Raw genomic sequence first — 13,484 nt, 5'->3', positions numbered from 1 at the left:
ACACGAAAGAAAATGTTTACTGAGATCTCTAAACTTTTATCTAGTTTCCTTTTCCACTAATTATCTGGCTTTCAAACGTCTATGTGGGACACATTTTACAGTTGATAATTCACAGAGCATACCTTTGGAGTCTATCTTATGTACGACAGAAAAGAAAACTACAATGTAAAAATAAAGCATATAATTTAAGCTCAATTTCTCTAGGGCACACAAATACATCCAGGGAAGGTAACTGGTATTCTAGTACTTCAAACCTTTAAACACCTACATATTTTCTCTCTTTAAGAAGAAAAGTAGTAACATGTCAGTCTTGGAACCTGGAGTGTGACCAGCCTTAGTTCTGATCTCAGTAGCCAAATGTCTCTGTGGTGCCATTCGAGGAATAGTGGCAATACCCTTCTGCTCTCCACACATCTTTCTCACTCAAGTACCACAGTGCTTGAAATTTTCATCATTAAAGATCACTTAGATTCTTTTAAAAGTGGAAGTACTCTTGGAAATGATTAACACAAACAAAGTCACACAAGGTATTAAATACCTAATCAAGATGATTTCTGAGATTAAAAATAGAAACAGTCCTTCCTTCTCTCTGCTTTTCTACTCTCCTATGTAAATGCTTACTGTTGTGAAATTTTTTTTAAAAAATGAAGTACAGGGCTTCCCTGGTGGCACAGTGGTTAAGAATCCGCCTGCCAATGCAGGGGACACGGGTTCGAGCCCTGGTCCGGGAAGATCCCACATGCCGTGGAGCAACTAAGCCCGTGCGTCACAACTACTGAGCCTGCGCTCTGGAGCCCACGAGCCACAGCTACTGAACCCACATGCCTAGAGCCCATGCTCCGCAACAAGAGAAGCCACCGCAATGAGAAGCCCACGCACCACAACAAAGAGTAGCCCCTGCTCGCCGCAACTGGAGAAAGCCCGCGCGCAGCAACGAAGACCCAGTGCAGCCAAAAATATAAATAAATAAAATAAAAATGAAGTACAAAGTTCCAAGGCCAACACAATCTACTTCACAATTCTGCTAAAATTCACTTCCTCTGAAGCGTTTTGGTAAAGGGCATCAATAATATATAAAGTCAAATATAAAACAAAGAACTGATTATGGCTTGGGCCCAGAGGTACAACTGTGCATATTTGAATGGAAATAGGTCAAAGACATGGGCGAAAGTTAGAGATTTGTTACTTCCATTTCTAAAACACATTTCCCACTAAAAGTACTTTCTGCCTCACTTTTCCTTTAAATATCTTCCAGCAAAGTCACCAAGAAATTCCTGCGAGTGGTCCTCCCCTTCTCTTGTCAATCTTCCAAGAGTGCTCGGAAAACTGTATGTAAACAACACCAACCTGTTCAGGAACAGGGGAGAATTTATTTAACTTTACTATTTAGAACTACATTAAAACAATTTTTTTTCAGTTCATAATTGGCAAAACTTACAAATTAAAAGTTTGGGTTTTTTCCCTAGATTGTATACGAACTGTAATGTTAAGGCTCGGAACTCGGATACACTATATATAACATATATGGATAAACTGTTAATTAACATGCTGATCGGAGACTAGCATCTTTCACGTCCAAGCTGACAAATGGAAAACTTGCTGACTCCAAAATAAAATTCTGACCACATTTCTGCCCTGGTGAAGTGTTACCAGTAAGGAACAGGTACCTACAAGATTCTCCATGTGATGACTCAAAAACCCCAGGAGAACCAAACTCGCTGTGCACGCCCGGGCGGTGAGGTCTAAGCAACTTTCGGCCCCTCTGGAGCTGCAGTTTCTCCCTCTGTTGGGGCCCTCGGTGGGAAAAAGCCTGCCTGCAGGTCGGATTCCTGCTGGCCCACCGATGGCTTCCAAGGTCAACAGGCCAGCTCCCCCAGCCCCGCCCCGCCGGGCCCCATCTTCTTAACACACAGCATGGAACTGGTGGAAACATCTCCAAGGTCTTTATTTAGCTTAAGCACCTTATTTAAAAGGCGGTTCTATAAGTTACCGATTAAATAAGATGCCCTACTATTGGAACCTGTGGGCCTTCGTGAAAGAACGACTCTTTGTTCCTTTCCTTTTCCCTTTTCACAAGCTAGAACTAGCTCTTCATCACGCGCGTCCTGTCAAAGCAACGCCCTCAGAGCCGTCGCCCCCTGACGTGAACGCACTAGCTTCGCGGTGAGGCGGCCCGGCCTGCAGCGACCTCCCCCGCTTGCCCTCTCAGTCTCTGGCTCAGACAAGAGGCTGGTCTCCCGGGTAAGGCCTCCTCACCTCAGTCTCCCGGGCCGGGGGCCCGCGCTCCTCAGCGTCCTCCCGGCGTCTCTGAGGTACCGCTCCCAGAATGCCCCGCGCCCCCAAGCGTAACCCCGAGCGTTCCCAGAATGCCCCGCGCGCCGCACTTTTTCCCGCCAAAGCTTTTGACTGCCTGCGCTGTTCTGCCGACGCTCGTGGTTCCCCGAGAGAGGAGCCGGCGTTGGCGCTGGTGTGGCCCGTCTCGAGGCCCTTGCTGTCTTGCAGAGAGAGGTAGGATGCATCTGCGCGGTATGGCCGCTGGGGAGCCACAGGTGCCGAGCCCCGCGCTCGCCGCACTGACGGGCTGTTCGGCCTCACGCGCAGGGCGGCCCTTGGATCCGCTGAATGTCCGGCGGTGGAACTTCCTGAGTGGGGGGCCCTGCAGCGTGGCGTGGCGTGGAGCGGAAGCCGGGCGCAAGGGCTAGTTCCTAGGTATTTATTAAGCGCCTGCTGTGTGCCCGGAGCTTTTGTAGGAGTCACTGATGGAGCATTGAACTAAGAGCGTTCCCTGCCTTCCTGGAGCTTACATTTTACTTGAGGGTTGGGGGATAGATTAATACTATAAGTGCGTAAAATGTCGGTCTGGAAGATGGTGATAGGTGTGCTGGGACAGGGAGACGGAGTGCCGGGAGAGGCCCTTTCGGAGGTCGCGAGGCCTCATGGAGAAGGTGACATGTAAGACAGAAGGGAGGTGGGAGTGGGCGGCCACACACAGGTCGGGGGAGGACGTTGTAAGGGAGGGAATAGCGAGTACAAGCAGAACGCCTGAGGCAGGTGGGAGGGTGACCAGCTGGCTGCAGTGGAGCTGGAAGGAGAGGTAGGGACGCGAGGCCGGGAGGTTAAAGCGGGTCAGACAGTGTTAGGCTTGATAAGCCGTGTGTATTGTGAAAATGTATGGCTTTTATTTGGATCTTGATTTAAATAAACTATAAAAACTATTTATTAAAGTCAGAAATTTGCATACTCTGTATATTTAATTGTACTAAGGAATTATTTTCTAGATGGCAAAATAACATCTAAAGATAATACTTATAAGATCCTTATTTCACAGACGTATAGAAGTATTTATGGATGAAATGACATATCTGGGATTTGCTTTAGAATGATCCCATGGGAGATGAGGGTGGTGACAAAGAGGTAACAGAATTGGCCATGTTTTGATAATTGTTGAAAATGAGTGAAGGTTCCTATTATTATCTGTGCTTTTATGTATTTTACTATCTTCTCCACTTTTGTGGTGTGTTTGAACTTTTCTATAATAAAAAGCTTTTAAACACTTTTGTTTTTCAAAAGTAAAATAAAGTGAAGAGACAGGCCACAAGTTGGGAGAAGATATTTTCATAAAAGTAACCCACAAGTGATTAGTTTCCAGATTATATAAAGAACTCTCACAAATCAATTAGAGTAAGACAGTCAGTCATAGAAAAAAGCACTAAGGTCAAGAACAGGTATTTTGCAGAAGGAAGAAAAAGGATGGCTTATAAGCCTATGAAAAGATATTCAACCTCATTAATTATTAAATCTAAATAAGACCACAACGAAATACCATAGTATTGGCAAAATTTTAAGGGTTAGTAAGGATGCAGAATAAGATCTCCATACACTGTTGGAATGTAGGAATGTAAATTTGAAAACAATGTGATGTAATCTTCTGAAGTTGAATATTAACATACCCTTAGACTTAGAAATTCCTTATATACACTTCCCCTTAAGAGACTCTTACATATGTGCACCAAGAAATATGTTTGTAGCAGCATTGTTTGTTGAATAAAATAAGTAAATGCAAAAACAAACAAAATCCCAAATGTTCAGGGACAGGGGAACAGATAGATAAATTGAATTATATTTACAAAATTGGATATTATACAGCAAAGAAAAAAATGAACTACATTTATATGCAACAATATGGATAAAACTTTCAAAATTAAAACGTGAACATAAGTACAGCAGATCCTCTACATAGGAACAAGTTCTGTTCCACGAGCATGTTTGTAAGTCCAATTTGTTTGTAAGTCCAACAGAGTTAGCCTACGTACCCGACTAACACAGTTGGCTATATAGTACTGTACTGTAAGAGGTTTATAATACTTTTCACACAAATAATACATAAAACAAAAAATAAAGAAAACATTTAAAATCTTACAGTACAGTACCTTGAAAAGTACAGTAGTATAGGACAGCAGCTGGCATCCAGGGGCTGGCATCGAGTGAACAGACAAGAAGTTACTGACTGGAGGAGGGAGAGGAGGTGGGAGATGGTAGAGCTGAAGGATTGTCAGCAATAGGAGACGGAGGGCAAGCTGCCATTTCACTCACGCCCGACGTTGATGGCACAGGTTCTGGTTCCTTGCTGGATTTAATTCTGTCTACCCTCTTGGAAAATGATCCAGTGATGTCTGCGTAGTAGCTCTTTTTTTCTCGCCATAGGTGACAGTAATACTGGATTGCATTCTGAATGGCTGTTGGAACCTCCGTTTACCATTCTACGTTTGGGTCCTGTGCCTCAAAAGCTAACATTGCCTCCTCAGATAAAGAAAATCCCCTTGCCTTTTCCTGCGTGGTGAATCTCTTGGGTTCTTCAGTTACTTCTTCTTCCTCTTGTCTCTCTTCGTCCTTTCTCTGAGCCTCCAATTCCATCGGGTCTTCATTAGTAAGCTCCTTGTGTTGCACAGCAGCAGTACCGTACAGTAAAGTACACAAAAGCACAACCACTTGTAGAGGATGCACACACGTGAAAATGTATGCCAGACACGTGAACTAACTTACGTGACTGGACACGTGAATGCACGTTCGCATCTTTGAAAGTTCGCAACTTGAAGGTTTGTATGTAGGGGACTTACTGTAAACACTTAGACAGTTTTTCGAATTTTTTTCGAAAATGACCACCCTTATATACCTACCACCCAGATCTAAAGATAGCACATTACCTGTATCCAGGAAGTACTCCTCATGCCCTCTCCCAGCCACTTACCCACTTCCTCTAAGGTAACTACTGTCCCAACTGCTAACACCGTACATTAAAATTTTGCTTGCTTTGAAAAGTTAATGGACTCATACAACACAAACTCTGTTGTGTATAGCTTCTTTTGTAAATATTATATTCATAAGATTCATCCATATTGTTGAGGGCAGCAGTATTGTATTCATTTTCATTGCTGGATAGGGTTCCATTGTGTGTATATATTTATCCTTCCTGAGGTTGAAGGACAATTTGAGTGCTTCCAGTTTAGAATTATTATAAAGAATGCTGCTAAGACCATTCTTGTTCTTTTGTTTTGTATTTCCTTCTATTCAATATGGATGAATTTTTGAAACGTAATTTTGAATGGAGAAGAAAGTTCCAGAAGACTACATACAGTATAATCCTATTTTTATAAAGCGCAATAGTTCTCCAGGAAAGCTGAATAAATTGTTTGTTGATATATCCATATGTGCAAAACTAATTTTTTTAATAGGCAAGGACATCATGAACACAATTCAGGATAATAATGATTTTGGGGAGGCAGAAGAATGGGATATGGGAGGAGCCCACTGTCCCCAAGTCAAGTGAAGGGTTCATTGGTGTTCATTTATGGTACTATGCTTCAAAATATATATGCACATCCATTTATATGTATAAAACATTACATCATAATTTTTAATTAATAAAAAAACACAGAATGTTATAGGGCCAGCAAGAATTTTCATCCAGGGAAAAATTTTCCTCACAGGATACATTTTGATGACAAGCTTGTGGGCAAGCTTATTCAATTTTCCAAGTATATGAGTTACTTAAGTTTCCCTTTATCTCACTCACAGGCATTCAAGATGGGAAGGAATGCTCTTAAGGATTCCACCCACTAGTTACCTGTATGTATCTTTTATAAAGATTAAGATTCTTGCATTGTGTTAAATCATGTTTAAACCGTTAGGACATGCAAAGATCAGACCATACTTTGTGGGTAGCCAAGTACCACATGAAAATGAAGGTCATTTCTTACAAGAACTACCTGGGGAAGAGTCAGGTCTTTAGACTGGAAACTGGAACTAAGATGACGAGACCTAGATGGGCGTTGCGGCTGGGTTCAGCATGCACCTCGGACTGGAGTTCGAAGAGCTGGGATGTCTGAGATTGTACTTACGGGTAGAGTATAATTATCTGCCCTCAAACATACAGACGGCGACTGGGACTTAGAAGGAAGGGTCCCTACAAAGCGTCCTCACGGGTGTGCGCCTCACAGTCACCTGAGATTTGACAGTCAGACAGACGTTTTGAATTGGCATCACTGCTTCACTTATTAAAGGTGAATGAACTATGTCAGGCTCTCATAGTGGAAAATTCTTTTAGGTTATCCTTTAGCAAAGTTCATTTGAATATTCTGGCTCTGCTGTAAGAAGGCAAGGAAAGGGCTCTTTATCCACACTTGTGCCAGAGTGTCAAGGACAGTAGCGTAGTGGTAGGCGGTGGGGAGTGGTATCAGTAATCAGTGAGAGAATCAGGGAAGGAAGGATCTGGAGGGATGCAGTTGCATACCTAGAAAGAAGAAACTTTTACTTCCTTCTAGCGTCAGCCTTAGAGGTCCTAGATGGTATTTTTATTTAGGTAGGTAGCTGTGTTTCTGATATGGGACTCCCAGCTTTCGAGAACTCCGCTGCCCTCTCCATCATTCATGTTACTTGTACACTTACGTGGCTGCATTGAGCACCTTGGACTGGTGTTAGGTCCACACGCTCATTCATTTTAAACTATTTTCATGCTGCTGCTGCTGCAGCTGCATTTAGCTTCTTTTCCCCACTTTCCTAAACTGGGGAAGAAATAAAACAGTTTTACTTTTTGTAGTGTTACCGAGCCAGGTTTGTTTGTCTGACATGCAAGCCAAACGCTGAGACCCTGAGGTTTGCAGCAGACAAAGGGTTTATTCTCGAGGCCACCAAGTGAGGAGATGGGAGAACAAATCTCAAATCCACTTCCCCAAAGGCAAGGGACTTGGGATATTTATGGAATAAAGCTGGGGTGTCAGGAGCACGGGGAGTGTGAGGAAGGGTAATTAGAGACAAGAAAAAGGTGAGGTAATCATTGTTGTGCAGCTAAGCTACAGGCTTCTTGGGACACGTGCTCAGAAAATGGTGGCATTAGCATGTTCTGAGGGTGGAGTTTTTGGCCTTCTGACATGAGACATTTTTGCCATCTTAACCAGTCTTAACTGTCTGGAGCTTGAAGTGGACACAGCTGACTCCAAGTTCCCAATAAACAACTTGGGCAAACATCTCTCATTATTTGGGCTGTGTGACACTTGGAGTACATGCAAGTTTTTGTAAAGACAGTTAAAGCAAGCTTGGTCAGCAAGGGCAAGTTACAGGTATAATGGATCTAACTGATGATTACCCACCCCACCCCCATTTCAGTAGGTGTCCTGGGAAAAGTTAAAAACTTGGCTCATACTCTTGCTAGTGTCAGATAAATGAATCCACATTTCTCAGTATGATTATAGTGTAATTATGATTTTTCCAAGTACTCACATGCCACCTCCTATATCACATTTATACCCTTATTCATTCAAAAACATTTATGGAGCACGTGCTGAGTGCCAGGCACTGTGCTAGGTTCTGAAGATACAGATGTGACTAACCATTCCTGTCCTTTAGGAACTCTTGGTCCAGTGAGAAAGACAGACATGTTGACTGATGATGTAGTGAGTGCATGATAGCCATGATTGGGGAATAAAGGAGCAGAGAGGGTGCTACTTGGAGGGGAAGGGCGTGGTCAGCTCATGCTTCCTCCACAGTTGACTCCTAAGCTGAGTCAAAAAGGATCCTGAGTCCTTGGCCAGGATAAAGGAAGTAGGAGAAAGGAGGTAAGGAGAGTAAGAGGTAAACTTAAGGTAAGAGGCAAAGGACAGGGCTTGAGCAAGGGTATGGAAGTGAGGAAAGAATGCAATGTGTTGGAGATCTAAAAATAGCTCACTGTTGCTAGGCTATAACGCTTGAGAGGGAAATGACAAAGGATGAAGCTAGAGAGAGAGACAGATTTTGAATGACCTTGGATGTTCTGGTAAGGAATTTGAACTTTAGTTATTGGGAAACATTGGAATGTCTTAGGCAAATAATGATATGATCAGATTTTAATTATGGATCCATTACTCATGGAGGATGGGTCTGAGGAGTTCAAGACTCGAGGCAAAAAGCCTGTTAGGAGGTTATGGTAAGCAGATAGGCGGGTAAGCATGAAAGGCAAACCTGGGGCAGCCGTAGCAGGGATAAAGAGGAGAGACTGACCTGCGTGATTCCAAGCTTCTGGCTTGGGTGACCTGATGATGATAACACTATCAGCTGTATTTCATAGAACTGTCTAGAACCCCGAAGGCTTTACAGAGTTAAACAGAATATCTGGAACTTTCCTTATCTATACCATTTTACTCTTGTTCTGTTTACTTGTGCTGGAGACAAAAAGATTTTTAAAAAGAAGTTTAATATTGCAACCATGTACAATCAGACATCTAATCTTTTTATTTACCTGCTCCTACTTAAAGATGGACATACAAGGAAAATGTGCCTAAGAACGTATTTACAGTAAGATGTCCTACATATAATTAACTTGTCTTTGTCTGAAGTTACTGAGGAAAGTTGCCTTACCTCAGCAATGAACTTAAGACCTTTGTATTGACTTTGTGATCAGGTATCTATTATTTTCTGCTCATTTCTGCCTTTGCTATTCAACTGATTAGAGATTATCAACTGACATTCTGGTGTGTTATAAATATGCATGGATTAAAAAAACTTCAAGACATAAATGCTTTATTTAAGATGAATGAAAATTTAAAAAATTTAGAAAATTTTGGATCTTATTGCTAATAGATGGGGAATTGTTTGGAAATCAACTAAATAGGGTATACATACTAGAGATACAGATATTTTTAGAAGGGAAAAGTTAACCTATGCTAACATATTTAAAAGACATGGATTTAATACAAATTATCCATGTAGATAATTTGGAGTCCATCTTTTAAGAGTGCCCATTTGTTAAGAGGGAACCTGCTCTCTATGGTTATGGCAAATATAATGATTTGTCAATGGGAAGGAAAGAGCTGATGAAGTGTTTCTTGTGTATTAGTGGCAGAAAGAATTAGAAAAGGAATAAAAAATGTAATAACGTTTGCTTATTTGTGCTTTATGGTAAAAGACTGAGTGCTTTCTACAGTATATTTTACCTGAGGAACTTTAGGAGTAGAGTTGGTTTTCTAAATGTTTATTAAAATTTCTTTGCTGGAGGGGAGGTCAGGAAGAGTTTATAAATTCTTATGTTCCTTTAATTTCTCAGGTTTGTTTGTTTCTAAATTTGCCTAAATTTACTTCACCTTGGAGCACCTTCCACGTAGGATGTTTCCTTATACCTGTGTTTTAGAATAAGGAAGTCTTGATTGATAATAGCACTTGCTAAAATCTATTGATTGTTTCTATGTGCCAGACCCTGTGCTAAGCATTTTATAAGCAGTGGCTTAGATGAGTTAACTGATTAGGTCATAGTCATGCATTTGATAAGTTACTAATCCAGGGATAGTACCAGGTCACTGGCACCAAAGTTTTGTTTTAACCACTTATGGAGTTATTTGGAACTGGGACTGAAATCTGAATCAGTCTTGACATTGGATTATAGAGGTAGCCATGCACTCAAGAGACTCATTGCTCTGCCAGAGTCACGGGGAGGTTCAGCAGACCTGGGAACTGTTAGGAAAATAGTATACATAATCTGGTTTACTTTTTTTTTTTTAATATTTATTTATTTGGCTACGTTGGCCCTTAGTTGCGGCACGCGGGATTTTCATTGAGGCATGCAGGATCTTTTATTGTGGCACTAGGGCTTCTCTCTAGTTGTGGCATGTGGGTTTTTCTCTCTCTAGTTGTGGCGCAAGGGCTTAGTTGCCCCGTGGCCTATGGGATCTTAGTTCCCCGACCAGGGATTGAACCTGCATCCCCTGCATTGGAAGGCGGATTCTTTACCACTGGACCACCAGGGAAGTCCCTGGTTTACTATTTTTAAAGCATTTAAGAAAGTTATAACACTAAATGCATGCATTTGGAAAGAGGAAAAGTCTCAATTCAATAATCTAAACTCTCACCCCAAGAGACTAGGGAAAAAAAAAAAAAAAGAAAGAAACCCAAAGCAAGCAGAAAGAAGGACTCAATAAAGAGCAGAAATCAGTGATATTTAAAAAAAAAAAAAGGAAAAACAATAGAGAAAATCAGAGACAGAAAGCTAGCTCTTTGAAAAAATCAATAAAACTGACAAACCTCTAGCAAGGCTGACAACAATAACAACCAGAAGAGTGGTCAAATTACTACTACCAGGAATTAAACAGAGGATATCACTGCAGACGTTGCAGACATCAAAAGATAATAAGGGACAACTATGAACAACTCTATACATAGATTTGACAATTAAGATGAAGTGGACCAATTCCTCGAAAAGTACAGACTACCACAATTCACCCAGTATGAAACAGATCTGAATAGTCTTATAACTGTTATGGAAATTAAACTCATAGTTTAAAACTTCCTGAAAAATACATCTGCCAGCCCATATGATTTCACTGGAGAATTCTATCAAGTTTTTAAAGAAGAGTAACACCAATTCTACACGTTCTCTTCCAGAAAAATAGAGGAAAAGGGAATACTTCACAACTCATTCTATGAAGCCAGTATTACTCTGATAGCCAAGCCAGACAAATACAATGCATAAAATGAAAACTACACACCAATATCTCTCATAAATATGGATAGAAAATCTCTTAACAAAATATAATTCAGCAATACATAAAAAGAATTACATATCTTTTCAGCAGGTGGTGTTGGGAAAGCTGGACAGCCGCATGTAAAGCAATGCAGTTAGAATACTCCCTCACACCATACACAAAAGTGCACTCAAAATGGCTTAAAGACTTGAATATAAACCATGACATTATAAACCTCCTAGAAGGGAGCATAGGCAAAACATTCTCTGACATAAATTGTAGCAATATTTTCTTAGGTTAGTCTCCCAAGGCAACAGAAATAAAAGCAAAAATAAACAAATGGGACCTAATCAAACTTATAAACTTTTGCATAGCAAAGGAAACCATAAATAAAATGAAAAGACAACCCACAGAATGGGAGAAAATATTTGCAAACAATGTGACCAGCAAGGGATTAATTTCCAAAGTATACAAACAGCTCATACAACTCAATAACAAAAAAGCAAACAACCCAATCAAAAAATGGGCAGAAGACCTAAATAGATATTTCTGCAACATAGAGATGGATAATAAGCACATGAAAAGATGCTTAACATTTCTAATTATTAGAGAAATGCAAATCAAAACTACAATGAGCTATCACCTCACACAGGTCAGAAACAATACAAATAAGTCTACAAATAAATGCTGGAGAGCGTGTGGAGAAAATGGAACCCTCCTACACCATGGGAATGTAAATTGATGCAGCCATTATGGAGAACAGTATGGAGGTTCCTTAAAAAAACTAGAGTTACCATATGATCTTGTAGTCCTGCTGGGCATATATCCAGAGAAAACTCTAATTCAAAAAGAGACATACACCCCAATCAATATTCATAAGCAGCACTGTTTACAATAGCCAAGACATGGAATCAACCTAAATGTCCATTGACAGATGAATGAATAAAGAAGATGTGGTATATGTGTATATATATATACTCACACATATGTACAATGGAATACTACTCAGCTGTAAAATAGAATGAAATTATGACACAGCAATATGGATGGACCTAGAGATTAACATACTAAATGAAGTCAGAGAAAGACAAATATCATATGATATCATCTATATATGGACTCTAAAATATGATACAAATGAACATATTTACAAAACAGAAGCAGACTCACAGACATAGAAAACAAATTTATGGTTACCAAAGGGGAAAGGGGGTGGGATAAATTAGGAGTTTGGGATTAGCAGATACAAACTATATATATATATAATAGATAAACAACAAAGTCCTGTATAACACAGGGAACTATATTCAATATCTTGTAATACACTATAACAGAAAAGAATATGAAAAAACATACATATGTATGTATAACTGAATCACTTTGCTGTACATCAGAAACTAACACAACATTGTATATTAACTATACTTCAGTTTTTTAAAAAAGCAAATAAAAAAAGTATACATCGTAAGCAAGTGGGGTTTATTTCAGAGAGGCAAAGCTAGTGCAGTATTTGAAAATCAATGTATTCCATCATATGAAAAGGCTAAAGACTATATTTGGAATGTTTGGAAAAATGTCTTCCATGGCCTTGCATTCCTATGGAAGAGGTAAGCAGGGGGACAGGAAGCTAACATTCATCAGCAACTAGTGTGGAAGAACTGTGCTTAGTTTCTGGGAGGATGACGTACATGTGTAACCTATTGTGTAGTTCTTTTTGGAATTAAATACCATTGCCGAAAAAGACCTTAATAAATATCAGACGACTTTTTAATATGCTGGAATTCTCTCCCCCGCCTTTTTAAAATAGAACATTTGTAAATCTTCCTATCGGTGCCCAGCTGGGGAGGTACTGTTCCAGACTCTATTCCAAGAGCAATCAATTATTTAGGATTTACCTTAAACAATATACTGTTGAGAATAGACAGGAGACACTAATACAAGTACTCGCCTAGTCAGGGTCAACAGCGGATAACTTCAGAGCGACATATGTCCTGCGCACATAAGGACGTTTTTGCTTTTATAGAACAATTTCCCTGGGTTTGTTTATCCTGTGAGAATGGGGCAGTTCTGGGGATGGGTCGGGAAATTACAGAGCACTGTTCTGGGCAACACACTTGTTTTGTCGAGGCTACACGAGGTAACTGCGTCTTTTACCGTCCACGAGGCTCGTTTACATCTCCTCTCACACTAACAGTCCACCTCGACCCTCGCAGCGGAACGACTTCGTTACAAATTAACGCCCAGCTCTGCCTGATCTGACCTGATTGGGAAATAGCGGCGATTTTGATGTGGGGTCGCTACCCTGCACAAGATGGACTCTGCGCCCGCCCCGTCGGACCCTCCCTCGTCGGCCGCCTCGCCTTGTCCGCCGCGAACACCCACACCCGAGGGCTCAGGCCCTGGCGCCGGATCTCCGCGCCACCGCCTTCTGCGCAGACACAAAGGGAGCCCCGCCCTCCGCGTGCTCCTACAGCTGTGACTGTGAAGGGCACCTTCTGC

This window comes from Delphinapterus leucas, chromosome 14, assembly GCF_059928025.1.
Source record: "Delphinapterus leucas isolate spDelLeu-1000000601 "Yukka" chromosome 14, BTC_Dleu_Yukka2, whole genome shotgun sequence".
Lineage (NCBI taxonomy): Eukaryota > Metazoa > Chordata > Mammalia > Artiodactyla > Monodontidae > Delphinapterus > Delphinapterus leucas.
The sequence above is the reverse complement of the archived record's forward strand: the minus strand, read 5'-3'. Positions refer to the sequence as shown.